The sequence below is a fragment of the Etheostoma spectabile genome, chromosome 10 (genome assembly GCF_008692095.1).
Source record: "Etheostoma spectabile isolate EspeVRDwgs_2016 chromosome 10, UIUC_Espe_1.0, whole genome shotgun sequence".
In the NCBI taxonomy this organism is placed as follows: Eukaryota; Metazoa; Chordata; class Actinopteri; order Perciformes; family Percidae; genus Etheostoma; species Etheostoma spectabile.
The window spans coordinates 12,256,796-12,269,974 of record NC_045742.1 but is presented as its reverse complement, the minus strand read 5'-3'; the positions used below and the strand labels follow the sequence as shown (position 1 = coordinate 12,269,974).

The following is a 13,179-nucleotide window of genomic DNA, read 5'->3' as shown; positions in this document are numbered from 1 at the left end:
AGCTGGACCCACCAACCCTTCACCCGCCCTCCCTCCCTCCCTCCCTCCCATCCCCTACAATCTTCCTATGGTGGGGACACTGGCAGAGGCTTGTGGATAATTGGAATCTTCCACAATCCACTAAAAGCAATTATCCAGTGCAAGACTTTGTAAATATACTCCAGTGTGGAGTCGTCTTTTTTGTTTCAAGCATGTGAGCTTGTTTTTTAGAACCACCCTGACCTTCTGCCCACACATTGCCTCTCTTTTTTCCCCCCTATCCTTGCTGATGGATAACTGTAATGCTGCTGTGTTTTGCGTGGATGTTTGTGTTGAGGCTAAAGCAGTTCCCGGTAGCCTTCTTATTTATCCTGTGACAGTGATGTCACCATCAGCAGTCTGAGGAGTGTGATGATGACCAAGGGCCATAATGGAGAGCTGTCCTGTCCCATTCTCCCTTCAGTGACGAGAAGCTCCTCAGACATTAGACACTTCTTCTTGCCCAAGAAGTACCCGCCTGCCTTAATGGGTTGCCGGATATTGATTTGGCTACACACACACAAACAGATTTGAGCTTTTATCCTATTTAGAAAGCAGCACTCCAGTTTCACAAAAGCTTTCAGTGTGGTCTTGCAAGAGACAATGAATCTTTTGCAAATTGGCATATGTGGTAATCTGTAAAACAGGTTTACCTCCCTGTAACAGTGTTCAGAGAGTTATTTGAGTATCCAGGAGCTATAGCATGACATTGTTTAACCAAGGGATTTTAAGTGTCCACACATGTACATACAAATAAGGTTTACTTGCTTCCTTACTCCAGGAAGTTTAAAAAGAGTGAAAAACACTTATTGAGGCCACCATTTTTACCTAATGACACTTTATTAGGTGAAAATGTGGTGCCTTGAGAAACAACCACAAGATGGCAATGTTCAGATGCTTTAACTAAACAAACAATCCCACGAGATGGCTGACACCTCAGATGACTTGCAGAAATGCAGGAACCAACTCGTGAAACGAGAAACAAAACTGTTGAACTTCCCTTTTTTTTACGTGTAGAAAAAATACCCTATGTTGGCCTGTTTTCTGTTGAGGGCTTGCAGGGGAACTGCTGTTTGCAAAGTTCCTTAATTGTACGCTGCTGTTTCACCACCCCAGGCTTTTGACACCTGAATGTCACCATGTCTGACATGTTTGATTGCTAGGCAGCAGCAGCAGTAAACCGCTGCCCCTGGACCTGACGTCAGAGAGAAAGGAGAGACGAGGGAAATTCCACCTGTAACCTCATTCTACTCTCATGCTGCCTGTCCCACAAGCATGTGACTTGGACGAGTCATCTTGCCCGGGTTTCTCCATGAATTTGCCCATTGTCATGATGTAATGCAGGGTTACAGTCCAGCTATTTTTAGCATGAAATGGAGGATAATTTGACTTGGTGTTATAAGTAGACCTATGTAGTTGTGATATAAATGCGGTATTAAAGGTTCATTTTGTGAAATCAATCGGTCTGATTCAGGAGGTGGAAAATAGACTGATAAAAGCTATACACAAAAATACTGCATGCAGTAAAGGATTCTTTCATGCAATAATCACAAAACTCTAAATTTAAGCAATAATAAAGACTTTGTGGTGGTAATCGAGTGAGAATAGACTGTATTTGAATCAAAGCATTACAGTTTTACTTATGAGATAGCTCAACATTTTGGAAAATATGATTATAATTTTTCTTGCAGAGAATTAGATAAGATGACTGATAACACTCTCATATCTGTGCAGTAAATATGAAGCTACTTCTAGCTGCCGTTAGCTTAGATTAGACTGGAAACGAGTAAATAGCTAGCCTGTCTAAAGGTATCAAAATCTGCCTGTAAACTGTTTTTACACTTTAGTTGTACAGAATAAACAAGATATAACATGTTAATTAGTGAGCTTTAGAAGTTCTGATAGACTGATTTTTATTAACTATAGACAGATCCAGGCTCGCGGTTTTTCCCTGCTTCCAGTCTTTATGATAAGCTAAGCTGGCTGTTGGCTGATTGGTATTGATCTTATCTCTGATTCTTGGATAAAAAGCGAATGTTTTTCCAAACTATTGCTTTAAACAAAAATTTAAATAAGACATCAGATTAGATAATGTCGAGCTGAAAAAGCTGAAATCCTCCAGATACCATTAAAAAGTAAGAAAACCTTAGACTCAATGTATGACTTTGTCTGCAGGGAGAACTACTGTAGGATGATCATGTCCAATCTGGCAGCACGTTGACGTCATGAGATTAGTTAACCACATTACATAGATATTTGTATGGTGCCTGCTGAGGTCCATGTAAGCACACAATGTAGTAAGCTGTGTTTCTGATGAATGTGTAATGACATTAAGGAGTGATGGCTTGGGTTGTTATGTTCTAGCTTACTGTAGTTTGACCACACAAAGTAGCTGCTTACAAAAATAGAAACTGGCTTAGTCTGCAACTTTGGTGCATAATGACATTTCACCCTGTCATTTTTCATGTCTCTTGGAGCTAATGAGGTAGCAGAGTGGTTCACAGAGGCCTTTCATGAGTCAGGTCAGCCGTTGGTGCTGCAAGCACGAGAGCAAGAGTGAGCCTTGTTGAAAAAGCCAAAAGATCTTTCCTTATTCAACTTTCAACAAACTCTTTCAACAAAGTTAACTAATACATGAGTTGACAGAATTTGCAGTGAGCTCTGGCAGCTCATCACATCTCCTAAGAGGCAGTAGTCTATCTTCACCAACAGTAAAAAAGAAAAAAGAAAAAAAAAAGTAACAGGCAGTCTCAGTCTTGTTGAATTATTTAACTGCATGCAACCAATGGGTATTATAATCTTGGCCCTGAGTGACAGAGCAATATGCTCTTAGGGCCCCATTGCATTTTATTAATAATGAGCTTGAGATAAACTAGAGCTCTCAGGTTAAAAGCTGCTGCCTTTTGGCGCACAGTGGGGCAGGCATGCTCCTAGCCCTGAATTTGCTAGTGTGACATACATGGACTTTTCAAAACCTCAGTGATTGTTTATGATAAAATGGAGAAACAGCAGTTATGTGGTTCAGCGATGTGGCGTATAGCAATGAAGGCTTTCTGCCATCCTCTGTCTGCAGGTGGCTGTTACAGCCCACAGAGGTGTGATGGGGATGATCTGGATTGTCGGCCTGATCTTTGTATTTAATAATTGATGAGTTGCAGTCTGTACGTGTGTATGTGGATTCAGAAGAAGTAGATCTAATGCTACTACAACTGCTAGCTGCTGCTAATCTGTTCAACAGCTAATATACTGTGTACAAGGGATTTCACACTCTTGGCACATGCACCAGCTTTAATGCGCAAAACAATTCATTTGACTGATGCTTGCAATCAATCAAATGACTATATGTATGTGAAACACAGGTAATTATCACCTGACTGAAGCTTAGTATCTGCTGGATGTGTAAAAAAGTTCTTCTTAAGAAAAATGTGTTCTGCTTGTTTCTGCTGGCGTAATAGCATTTCCCCCCCTCCAATGGTCAACATAAGCACTTTAGCCATGATCAGCAACACTCAAACTGATATTTGATAATTATTTTGATTGATGTGACTACTTCCTCTCTTATCTGTAGGGATAAAGCTTGCATTCTGATGGAAGGCAATCTCAAGCTGCATTACTCAACTTAACATGCAGCACAGTATGCTAGGTGTAAGGGAGAGGAGAGGGATAAAATAGTTGCTTAGCTTCAATATATCTATATTTGAATTTTCCATCCATCCATCTTCGTCCGCTTATCCGGTATAGTGGGAGGAGGCCTCGGGGAAGACCCAGGACTAGGTGGAGAGATTATATCTCCAACCTGGCCTGGGAACGCCTCGGGATCCCCTAGTCGGAGCTGGTTGATGTGGCTCGGGAAAGGGAAGTTTGGGGTCCCCTGCTGGAGCTGCCCCCCCGCGACCTGACGCAACCTAGTTGAATTTTGTTGGTTTTTCCTTCTTCCGTTAAGTGTTCAAGCAACCCCCCAAGAAGAGTTTGGGACCCCTAGGAATTGAAGTAGTATATTCCCAGGAAGTCTTGCAAGTGTGCACATGGTACTCAATACAAAATGGATTATTATCTGCTAAAGGCCTGTGGTCTGAGCCTCATTCTTTGAGGTGCTACTGAATCACCCACACAGTTAAGATAAGCTGTTGCACACTGAATGCATTTTGGTCTTTATATCTGTACGCATACACAGCTCTTTGTTAGGATGTCATATAGTCATACTCAGACAGCACAGTGAATCACCTTAGATCTGGGCTCAGCTCAGGATGGTCACTGTCTAAGAATGATGAAGTCTTCATAGTGCTCTGAACCGTCAGCCTATTGAACAAACTACATTGTTGCAACAACAAAATCTGACCTCAACCCGCTGGCATGCTTCTAAACCATAATAACTGTAATAATTATATAGCACCTTGATTGCCTTCAATCTATCACACACAACAGATGATTTGAAAAAAAAATCTCCTACAATAATTATTTGTCCATTTCAGTGTGGTTAATGATGAAGCCTCGCTGCACTCTCGTTCAACTCATTGTGCGTCTCTTGTGGGCTGCCCTGCTCTGTCCTGTTAGCTGGCGTCTCACAGCCTCAGTCTGCCTGTTCTGTATTTTAGCTACTACAGCAGCCATCAGATGACCTCCAAACTACACAAATAATTCTGTGCGTCCTCCAAAGGCTCCCATATCTCTCCCTGTCAAGGATTGTTTCAAATTTCTTTGATTGTTTGTCAGGTTTTATGAATACACGGTGCTCCAAAATCCCTCTTTACAGAGTGGTCTGATTTTTGCAGTTTTTAGTGGAGTGGTTTGTTAGGTACACATTTGCAGGGCATGCCCTAAGTGTGTCATATAAATCAAGCTTGGAAGCAAAAATATAATATGCAGTGAGGACTAGTCATACTGTATTTGTGGGCTGCATTAACTAAGCTTTGACACATAAAATAACCATTCAGGCATTTCTGTAGTAACCTGAATAACCAAGTTAAATGCTGTCATATTAACAATATTTTTATGAGTATTATGTGAATCTAGCAGCTGAAAAATTACATTTGGATAAACAAGCAAGAAGATTTACAGCATGCAATTAGTAATCTAACGTCCCTGTTTTGGTTTAAAGGGAATTCACTGACATAGGCCTTAACACCAGCTTCATGGTGCACGGGATTGCAATGCTCTGCCCTTTAATCGGGACAATCTGTGTTAAATCCCACTGACATGACATGAAGCACTAGCAATTTAAACATGAATGTGTGGAGGGGATTTGTCGTGCAATCCTGGCTGAGTTTGCATTCATTATTACACAAGATAATTGGAAGGGCTGTAAATTATTTGGTGAGAATTAGTGCAAGAAATTGTTTTGCTACGTTCAATAAAAATACACAATAACACATTCACATTCACGAGGCTTTACAGTTTAGTCTAGATTTGAGGATATTTATAAACCGAAGATGTGTCTGGTAACATGTTCTTTCAAGTCCAAACCTTTTGAACAGTGATTTCAAAGTTTCAGTGTCCTGTTTTTCAACAAGACACTGAAACATTGAACATCAACTTAAACAAAATATGTCTGCATACAACGTTTGGGCTATAGCTTGTCTGTCCATTCTGCAAGACCCCTCCTCTCTTGCGTTACATAGAGTTTCCCCCTTTTTTCCTGTAAAAAGGGGTTTCCTCTAACTGGCGAAAGAGAGTGTCTGTGGTATAGATTGTAAAGTCTTTTAAAGCAAACTTATGATATTTGACCTGCATGAATACCATCAACTCAACTTGACTTTTTTATATTGTACTCTTATTATCCAATATTAATTTTATGTTTTTGAGACCTTAAAGGGACATGCCACCGTTTGTTGAACTAGGGCTTATCACAGTCTCCCCTAGCTGTAGATAGTTGGACCAAGGCATTTTTTGTCTCAGTGCATGCATTGTTTTAGTCTGGTGCAACACCGGAAGCACCACTGCTAGTTAGCATAGCGTAGTAAATGGAATCCTATATTGCCGGTTAGCATGTTGTGAATAAAAGTGAGCCAACAACAAAAAAAAACAAACCTAATTGCTTCTTGTGGCCTGCGTATTCACAACGAGTACAACTAGCCATGCAGATTAAGACTAGATAATTTCCTAGGCAGATATTGACTCCGGGACTATATTAGGTGGAAGCACAGCCAAAGCATTGCTACATGGGCTCACTTTTCCTCACAACATGCTAACCGGCAACATAGGATTCCATTCACTATGTTAAGCTAACTAGCAGCGGTGCTGCCGGTGTTGCACCGGACTAAAACAATGCTTGCATTGAGACAAAAAATGCGTTGGCCCACCTATCTACAGCCAGGAGAGACAGTGATACGCCCTATTTCAACAAATGGTGACATGTTCCTTTAAACCCCCCAACAATACAACCATATCAGGTCCAATCCACAATAAATTGGAATATCTGAATAAATCTGACATTTGCTTAATCAGCTAATAAGAAGTGTCTGAAATAATGACAAATGCTCATCACTAGTTACCAGAGCTTGAACTAATGTCAGGAGATTTCTTACATTGTCATTATATATTATGCAACTATTTTTTACATTAACATGGTCAATGACTAAAACTATTACCATTCATTTTCTGTTGATCAGCTTATATGTTAAATGTTAGTAGAATAATAAGGGTAATATTGGATAATTCAGAAACAGACATCATAAATGAAGGGGATTGAGGAAGGTATTTTGGAAAGGTTGCAAGTTTTTTCTGAAATGTTGTATTCATTTTGAAAGATTATACATGAGTATATACAAATACTGTGTATAACATGTAATTATAGTTCTTGCAGGAAAAGATTCTCCCTCCCCTGTCTTGTTAGGGGAGACCAGGACATGTACCGACATTTAGTTCATTCACGTTACTGGAGTTCCTCTAACCAAACACTACTAGGTCAGCTCAGAAGATACCGGCACACACAGATGAGTAAATGTGTTTTTCATGCCAAGCCATCTCATCTGTTTGCTCCTCTTAAGAGACTTTATGTCAGAGAAACATCCTTTTGACACAGCTGATTACCCACAATTATCAGATCCCTGGGATGCATCACAATCTTATTACAGTTTTTTTCAAGTTTTGGATAATGCTGAATTTGTGCTTCAGGAATCTTAAAGCTTATACAGTCACAGTACTGCAGCTCTTAAAGGTTTTCCTCAGTTTATTGCAAATGTTTCATTTCCTTTTGATGGCTTTTTTTTCAGAATAGATAAGCTGTGTGAATAAATGGGATTTCAAGATCTTGAATAAAGGTAAACTAAAGACCCAGGAAATCTTAAAGATGAATGAGTACCCTGTTGATAGTGGCACACAGTTGATCCGTTACATATCTAAAATTGACAGGTACTGTATGTGTATTTCCTTTGGGCCTCAGATACTGTTTTAAAAAAAACTCTTTGGTGTTTGTACAGGCTTACATAACATGGGGTAACATGTAGCATGTGTGTGTTTTTGTATGCTTACATAGTTGTCCTGGATTTTAACAGTGCTGCAGTGCATTAGCCTTAAGAGTTTATATCACAAGAAGTGAGCAGTTTCCTCAATGGCTTCAGAGTTGTGGACATTATTTCTAAAGGCGGTGATAAATGGAGCTTGTGTGGTGTAACTTTCCCTCACAGCAAGGCTATCAATTCTCTCTGTGGCAAACAGCTGCTTTCTTCTCTGAGCTGAACTGTATTGAATAGAGGCAAGGACGAATTATTGTGATGATGAGAGCACTTGGTGGAGACTGAGAGGGTGATTTGGGGGTCTGTGACAAACAGACCCTGCTGCAGCTACAATTGAGTTTAATGGATTCAATATAAATCTCCAAGTCCTTTGTTTGTTCATGTTATGTTCCTTCCCAACAATCCCAATTTGAGGCAGGTTTTCTTTAAATATTTGACGTTTGCTTCTGTTGAATATACTGCAAGTGAAAAACATGTATGATGCACAGACAAGAGTGTGAAGACACAGAGTGCTCTCAACACAGACCACCACTTCCTGTTTCCTTGAGTGCAATTTCTGATCAAGATTCTGATCAAGTCTGTTATATCTGTGTACCGAACTTAAGATTCAAGAGTCCTTTCATTGTCATTCAGCAAAACACAGGATTGTAAAGTGTGGACAAAATTACAAGCATTTTTAAAAACACAGATAAAGATGAAGAAGATAAAGATTAACAATATATATGTCAGTAAAGAGGATCTGTGCTATCTACTGCAGCTGATCTGTGACACTTTCTGAACTTTTTAATAAAACCTTAGATGTTAAAATTTGCTTCAGTTAAACTTGTGTGATGATTGTTCACAACTGGAGCTTTCCAGTGATCATGATCACTGAATCTTGAAGAGGAGGAGGGGGAGGAAGAGAGAGAGAGGAAGAGATTTTTCAGGCCTCTGAGGAAGCACTTGCTCATACCTAAAGACAGTCAACGTTAGTTTCATTTCTTTGTAGCTACTAGTGGGAGAAGTTGTTTTATGAGGCTTTACTGCAGAGAGAACAACTTTACCACAAGTCAGCAGCTTAACTGACTCACCGACACGGCTAATAGACCCACAATTCATTGTAAATGATTTAATAGGACACAAAGAAATGTGAACTTTACTTCTTAGCTGCCATACCGATTTTAATCACCAGGCCAGGCCCATATTGTATGGTCAAAGTCTAAAGTAAGTGCATACCTGTCCAACTGTTTACCTGCACCTCAAGCACTCCTCCGCCTCTGAAGGAGAAACCCGTCTATCGTCTTTCATGCAGTTTGAGGTGTGGCCCTCTGGTTGGACCTCTCTGCACTCCCCTCCCCCGCTGCAGCACCATCCAATCCCTGCCACACGCAGAACTCACCTGAAAGAATTAACATGCATGCCCGATACTCGCCGCTGATTGGCCAGGTGAAAGGACTCTGCCTCAGGGCTCCCCTACCAATGGCAACAGCGCTGCGTGACTCATAGGGAGAGGACAAGTTGCTTCACTACACTTCTCCTTTTTCTGCTTCAAACAGCAGCCATTGCATTGTGTTTTTTTTTTTTCCGCCCTCCTCTCCAGTTTTGTTTTTGTCGCTGTGAGAAATAGGTGTGAGGCTGGCCAGTGGTCCACACCTTCAGACAGCTTTGTCCCCCTATGAACGCACCTTGGATTATTCCCCTTTTCGCCTCTTGTTTTCTATTTTTCTCTTGATTTTCATTGGTTACTGTGATCGTCACTTGTTCGGTTGCTATTATGGACATTGTCACCCGAATCCTGAGTCTTTGAGGTCAGTAATGAATAGTTCTCCTCCTTCTCTTCACAATTTACCTATTTTGATGGTTCTTTTTAGTAGAAACAAATGGCTTACATTGGGTTTCTGGCAATTTTTAAGTTTTCGAAGTTTGATCAATATTTTTGTATTAGGGGGTTAACATAGGCTACATGTAGGCCTATATTGTATTTGTTAGTGGATAGGCAGGCAGGTAGTTATGTCGCCATAATTCGTACCTTTGGGTTTATCGTAGCATTTTATTAGCACACTTAACATGTTAAAGTTTTGTTAAAGGGGGCTTTAACAAGTCATGCAAGTTCAATTGATATTCAGGTACATGCTAGTTCCCCAGCTAGTGTCTTCCAAGCCTACTTCTGTTTCAAATTGAATTCAAGAAATCAACAAAGCAGTATTCATAGTACTCTGATTACAGAAGTTTTATATATAAAACGTTTATGTTGGTTGGACACTTCAAACTCGATCGACACCTTCTACAGCTTGACAACGCACGAGATCAGGTAACAGGTTTTTGTGTTTGCCATTTCAAGTAAATCTAACTACAGTAATATGAATAATCTTTTGCTGATTTGTGTGATTGCTTTTCTTTTATGAATTGTTGCCTTATATGGTGTGCTGAAGCAAGGGCGGGAACAGTGTTTTGCAAGCCCCTTGACCAAGCCCACATGTATTTTTCATGGTGTAGTAACTAATTACACATCATTCTGATTTTGATCTATGTTTGCTTTTTAAAATAGAATACTGTCCTTATTTAAATGTTAAATGCGGCAGCAGGAGACACAAACACTGCTGTGAGTTTGCTGTTGTTGCTCACTACAGTCTATTGTGTGGAGTCAGTCATGCAGTGCTTCATGCATCAAAATCTTCAGTTTATCAGAACAGAATGTTGCTCATCTTTTAAAGTAGAGGCACACAAGGTCTTCATTTCAATTCAGAGGAACGTTTGAGCCCACAGTAGTTTGCTTCCCCTTTTTATGCCAATATTAGTTGACCTTCCCTAAAGATTTTTTCCCATCAGCCAGTTAAATTCTTCTTATTAATGTTACTGAGAATCTGTTTCTGAAAGTTTTTCAGTGTTGCAGAGATAAAAGCACACTTCCTGTTTCACCAGAAATCTACCCTGCACTTTTTTGGATCACACAAGACATCGTGCAGATAGTATGTCACTGAATAAACACGGCTACAGTTTGAGCAACATCTAGATTTTTACACCCACTTTTTTACTGAATCTGTTTTAAAATGCTTCCACACTATACTACACAGAGCACTGTCCTTATCCTAGAATAGCCATGAACCAGTGCAGATTTTTATCCAATTTTGGTCAAACTTTTTTTATGTAGTTATACACGAAAGACCAAAGTTTCTGATTGTTTCATCCGTTCGGCATTCAGAATTGATTATGTTGATGTAATGTCTGACGTAACTCACAGTTGGGGCCCAAGACAGGCAGCTGAGAACAGATCACTTCAGAGATACCAAATAAATGTCTGTACACTGTATGCTCAGTTATTGAGCTGTTATCAATTGGCCTTGCACTCCTATTTGTATTAAACACCTGCTGTAACATCATGACCCAGTGAGTAAATAGCTCTGTTGTGTTGAGCAGATCTGAGTTTGCATTTGACCTAACTTTTTCATTATACTCTGTGCGCACCCTGATTTGAATTGTAAATGAGGCCCTCGTGCCTCAGAGGATGCAGTAGGTGCTGTTTATTAAGGCTTTGTGTGTGCCTTATACAGAGGACATAAAGGCTGATGAACAAACAGAGAGAAGGGGCTGGACAGTGGTGTCAGGTAGGCTCGTCTTTCAATACAAAGTCAACAAGTCTTAGCCTGTAATTAGATCATTAGACTTGGGCAAGATGACGGAGGCGTTGCAAGAGAAGGACATGACGAAAGGAGAAGGTGGGGTGGAGTTTATTACTATAATCCCAGCATGCCGGGATATGTAAAAATGGAACATTTCAGTTTCATGTTACAGGCACATACTTCGAATAGATAAACACAGAGCCAACTTTGTATGGTCAGGTACAAGTTGTATTTTTATGCCTGGAATTGAATAACCAGAGAACCAGCTTGAGTTTCATGTTGCCAGGTACAAACTGTTCTTTATCACAAGGATCAAAGTTATCAAAAGTTTTTCTTTCTTTATATGCATATCATATCTGTTGGCAGCAATAATGCAAATATAATGCCTTTTCACAGATTAAATATAATACTGTTTAAATGTCAGTGGCATAAACAAGCTTTTGGTCTTGAGAAGACAATTATTGTCTCCCATTTATTGAGGGGGATGCAGAGGCAAGGTGGACTTATAGTGAAACTAGTAGATTCACATGTCCTGTTTACCCACAGTCATTATCTTTTAATGAACATGCCTGGAAAATGTTAATATGAGAAAGCAGTCAGAGCTCCTATCCTGTTTTGATGGTTTATATGGTTGTTTTTATATTGCCCAAGGATGAATTTGCATCATGTTTCCATGTCATTTTCTCCATTTCCTCTGTGCCATTTTCATTTCCATAGCACTCTCTTTTTCTGGAGTGAATGGGAGGCTTAAAGGTTAAAGAAGTGGGCTTGTGACGGGAAGTTTGAACTCCTGTGACCAGCTGGAAAAAACTGGGTGGGGAAAGTTAATGTGTAACAATCTCCTCTTCCCTTATGACTACTGTCAAGGTGCCACTGAGCAAGGCACATATTCTGGTTCCAGGTGCTCCAGACAGCTACACTCAGCAGGTCAAAGCCACTTGTGTGTTGCAGGTACGCTCAGGAAACCCTCCCTTGATAAATAAAGTGAAATCGATTGAGCAACTGTCTCCGTGTTGCAACTGTCTCATACTTGGAGCATGCTGGGACTGGCAGCCTGTTGTTCTGAGGTACATGATGAAGCTGTGATCACCACATCTGAACACATAGCTGATACAAATATCTCTGTCCAGACAGATTTAATTTGAGCCTTGAAAATCTTGATTTGTATCAGACAAGCATGGATTATTTTTTCCCTCATTTTTTTTTTTCCCCTTGTGTCTTTCTTATCTGACTTTTTTCCCGAGAAACGGAAAATTATGTTATGTAATGCTGGACTTCTCAGTGATTACAAACACCTTTTTGATCCAACATATTCAATGGGTGTCTAAGGTCTTTCAAATAGTTTTATGTATGCTTTAGTGGTTGATGTAAGGTAAAGTGACAAGATTGTGTGTGTGTGTGTGTGTGTGTGTGTGTGTGTGTGTGTGTGTGTGTGTGTGTGTGTGTGTGTGTGTTGTGTGTAGGTGTGTGTGTGTGTGTGTGTGAAATATCAGGTCACACCTTTTGAAAACAATCCTTGGTTATGAATGCCAGCCATGGCACATATTATGTGCAGTAAAAGCAAGAGTCTCTTCTTAACATGGGTGCAAATAGGTCCACTTACTGTGGCGTCTAGCCTCAGCACAATATATCATGCTCAGTGGTGGAAAGTAACTAAGTACATTACCTAAACTACTGTACTTTAGTACAATTTTAGATACTTTTATATTTCAGAGGGAATGTTGTACTTTGTACTACTTTACAGCCACTAGTTTACATACAAAACCAACAATGACCTTATTCTTCTGCCTAATGTGTAGGGTGGTCAGTGGTGTTTTTGTACCTCCGTCGCCTTCCATCTAACCCTAACCTTAACCCTAAACATAACCATTGCCGTGCTGTCTGGAAGGAGACGTTGGGGGCAAAAAACACCCAACGCTAGTAGTACCTAGTAGGGTGTCCATAGTATTGAGTATCAAAAAATACCTTGTCATTCAGTACCAAATTTCAACACATAAGGAGTAAATCTCATTAGCGTCAGTGAGCCAGAAAGCATGCATTTATTTTTGTTAAAATGGGTTTTATAAAATTTATATCAAAAAATTGTTCAGGAACTTAAATCAAATTCA

General features: G+C 40.0%; 2 protein-coding genes across 5 annotated transcripts in view; both read left to right on the top strand.

Annotated features, from left to right (window-relative positions):
- Positions 1-1,203, top strand: part of septin6 (septin 6) — a 33,620-nt gene extending 32,417 nt beyond the window's left edge. Inside the window, exon 11 of the transcript XR_004333815.1 lies at positions 1,192-1,203. The gene's annotated coding sequence lies outside the window, so the exon portion shown is untranslated. The remainder of the gene's footprint in view (positions 1-1,191) is intronic.
- The window catches only part of elf1 (E74-like ETS transcription factor 1), a 40,564-nt gene that overhangs the window by 1,799 nt on the left and 25,586 nt on the right, over positions 1-13,179 (top strand). For 2 of the 4 annotated variants that reach the window (XM_032527855.1, XM_032527857.1), the window contains exon 1: positions 8,984-9,259. The exons of 1 other annotated variant lie outside the window; for it this stretch is intronic. The gene's annotated coding sequence lies outside the window, so the exon portion shown is untranslated. Of the gene's footprint in view, positions 1-8,983; positions 9,260-9,738; positions 9,763-13,179 lie in introns of those variants that run through there. One more of the 4 variants, XM_032527854.1, reaches the window with a different exon arrangement.